The sequence below is a fragment of the Sinocyclocheilus anshuiensis genome, unplaced genomic scaffold (genome assembly GCF_001515605.1).
Source record: "Sinocyclocheilus anshuiensis isolate Anshui unplaced genomic scaffold, SAMN03320099.WGS_v1.1 scaffold1474, whole genome shotgun sequence".
Taxonomy (NCBI): Eukaryota; Metazoa; Chordata; class Actinopteri; order Cypriniformes; family Cyprinidae; genus Sinocyclocheilus; species Sinocyclocheilus anshuiensis.
Window position 1 is genome coordinate 145,698 of NW_015558627.1, and position 3,498 is coordinate 149,195.

Here is a 3,498-nt window from a genome sequence, read left to right on the forward strand (position 1 = left end):
TAAAATAAGCCTACATGTCGAAATCATAAATGCATGTGAAATGCTATGATCTTTCTTTATTTCAATGACTGATCCGGGGTGTGAGGACTCTCATTAATTTCTACATTTTCAGGCTCATTTTCCGCTAGAAAACTTGCAACTGCAGTCATGCACACCATGGAATTTTAAATCACTAACAAACACTAAATTTTAGCTAACATGGTGATTTCCATGCTAGTCGGACTCGTACCTGCAAATGTTCAAGTTGGTTAAGCAGCTTTTGTTAAAGCAAGAGTCTTCATGCATAGCTTACACTGTAATGTTATTTCCTTTATCCTCTTTGAAAACAAAATAACTGTGAAATTTCCAGACATGAAAACTTTTTCCCAGCAGGAAGCATCGTAATTAATTTACTGTAGCAGCGTCTCATCCTTCGTTTGAGGAGAATAATTGTAGACGGGTGTTATTTGCGCACGCACCAGCAGACGGCTCACGTGAGTCAACGTGTCAACAGAACCAGGAACTATGATGACGCAGCTCTAAATATATAGCGTTATGTCAAAATACTCATTTAATTTTAAATGAAACAAATGTAATCCTAATAGTATTCCCACTTTTTACAAAATGTAACTGTAATCTGAATACTTTGTTTTTTGATGTAATTACAGTTACTAGATTTTTGTATCCTGATTATGTAACGCCTTTACATGTATTCCGTTACTCCCCAACCCTGCATACTAGTAACATGTTATTCATGCTAGAATCATGCTAGCAACATGATAGCAAACTTGCTAATCACGCTAACAAAATGCTAGCAACTTGTTAAACATGTTAGAAACATGCTAACATCATGTTAGTAACATGCTAGCAACTTGCTAAAATGTTAAAAACATGCTAGCATCATGCTAGTAAAATGCTAATTATGCTAGAATCATGCTAGCAACATGCTATTAACTTGCTAATCATGTTAACAACGCGTTAGTAACTTGCTAATCATGCTAGAAACATGCTAACAACTTGTTAAACATGCTAAAAACATGCTAGCATTATGCTAATAACATGCTAATCATGCTTGAAGCATGCTAGCAACATGCTAGTAATTTGCTAATCATGCTAAAACATGCTAAAACATGCTAGTAACTTGTTAACCATGCTAGAAAAAATGCTAGCAACTTGTTAAACATGTTATAAACATGCTAACATAATGCTAGTAACATGCTAATCATGCTAGAATCATGCTAGTAACATGCTAATCATGTTAGAACCATGCTAACGCCATGCTAGTAACATGCTAATCATGTTAACAACATGCTAGTAACATGCTAGTAACGTGTTAATCATGCTAACAAAATGTTAACATCATGCTAGTAACATGTTAATCATGCTAGAATCATGCTAGCAACATGTTAATAACTTGCTAATTATGCTAACAAAATGCTAGCAATTTGTTAAACATGTTAGAGACATGTTAACATCATGCTAGTAACATGCTAATCATGTTAAAAAACATGCTAGCAACTTGCTAAAAATGTTAACAAAATGTTAATCATGTTAAAAAACATGCTAGCAACTTGCTAAAAATGTTAACAAAATGTTAGTAAAATGCTAATCATGCTAGAATCGTGCTAGCAACATGCTATTAACTTGCTAATCATGTTTACAACTCATTAGTAATTTGCTAATCATGCTAGAAACATGCTAGCAACTTGATAAACATGCTTGAAACATGCGCGCATTATGCTAATAACATGCTTGAATCCTGCTAGCAACATGCTAGTAACTTGTTAATCATGCTAAAATATGCTAACAACATGCTAGTAACTTGTTAACCATGCTAGAAACATGCTAGCAACTTGATAAACATGTTAGAAACATGTTAACATTATGCTAGTAACATGGTAATCATGGTAGAATCATGCTAGTAACATGCTAATCATGTTAGAATCATGCTAACACTTTGCTAGTGTAACAGGGTCAAAAAGGTGTTTCCACTTGCTACACTAATTTTCATGTATGGTCCCTTTAATTGCACTCTACCTGCACGCTCCACCCAGATAATGAACTAGTTCCGGTAGGGTCATTTAGATTCGCGCCAGCCGAGAGGGTGACTGGCTGTGGTGAGTGAGTGCTCCGTGATAAAATTATATTGTACTAATTGTATAACCATCTTATGGACTAATATTGATAAATACGTGTGTTTAAATGAATACTGTATGATTTGTGTTCATGCTACATTATATTTGTGGTAACATCAAGTTTGTTCACCTTATTATAGAGCATGCACGAGGGTGATTTGCGAATCTGATCACCGCTGTTTAATATGTTGTCAACAGGTACATATTTCTCAATTGTGTTGTTGTATAACTGTTTATATAAATGCTAGTAATTTAGATTCGCGCCAGCCGAGAGGGTGACTGGCTGCGAACATGCACGAGGGTGATTTGCGAATCTGATCACTGCTTCAAGCTGTCTTCAAGCGCGAATTGGTATCCATCCTGAGTTTTACACAACACAACGCAGAGACAACCCCGTTACACTGGTGCCGTGACCGTGACTCTGGAAGCAGCGTGCTGAAACGACTGATCTGAGATTTCCAGAGGAGTTCATGCCGTGGGTGACGAGAGAGTTTTCACGTCGGAGCTGTTTGGCGCAATACCGCTTTTGTCCACAAGGAGGAGTAAAGGAACACATTTCACCGTTGAGAGAAGCAAAGTTCTGGTATTGTGGTATCCATTTGAAAGCATTACTGACTTATTTTACAACAATAGCCGTTGAAGATTGAACTTTGAAGTATTTCTTTTGTGAAATAAAAAAAAATAAAAAAAATTTGTGATGAGGTTTATTGATAAGTATTATTGTGGAGAAGACTAAAATCTGAACTAATAAATCTTTACAGAACTTTGGACTGAGAACATTTTGAGAACTGAAGATTTTATTTTTTTTTTTTCTGAGTTTCTTATCAAGAAAAGGAGTGTATATTTTTTTCATTTGGATAATCATTTTTTTGTTCAACATTGGTATTGTCAATATAGGATATGGAGTCAGAGAACAGTTTTGGTAGAGGTAGAGGTCTCTTCATGTTTTCTCTTATGCCATCAGTTGGGAGAGGCAGACTTGATTATACTCCTGTCACATCGACTCCAATGTCTGCCTTAGAGGCTGTTCAAGATGTAAATGATTATTCAAGTCCTCGACCACCTCAGTTTAGTGAAGGTGGACTGAAACAACCAAGTCTGAGAGGGGATGAGTCGATGTAATTAATAATGGGAATGGTAGAACGAATGGGACGCTCTATGGGGGAGAGCATTGCTTCCTGTTTAGAGTCTAAAATGTGTAGTTCAAGTAATGCGGACTCATCTGTCTTGAACAGAGTTCTAAAATCTGAAATCAAAGAACCTGTTTGTTTTAGGGGTGATCGGGCTGATCCATACACAATACATGAGTGGGAAGCCATAGTGCTGTCATATTTGCGCAAAATAGGGATGCCAGTCGAAGAACAAGCTGATGAAGTCATGAGTA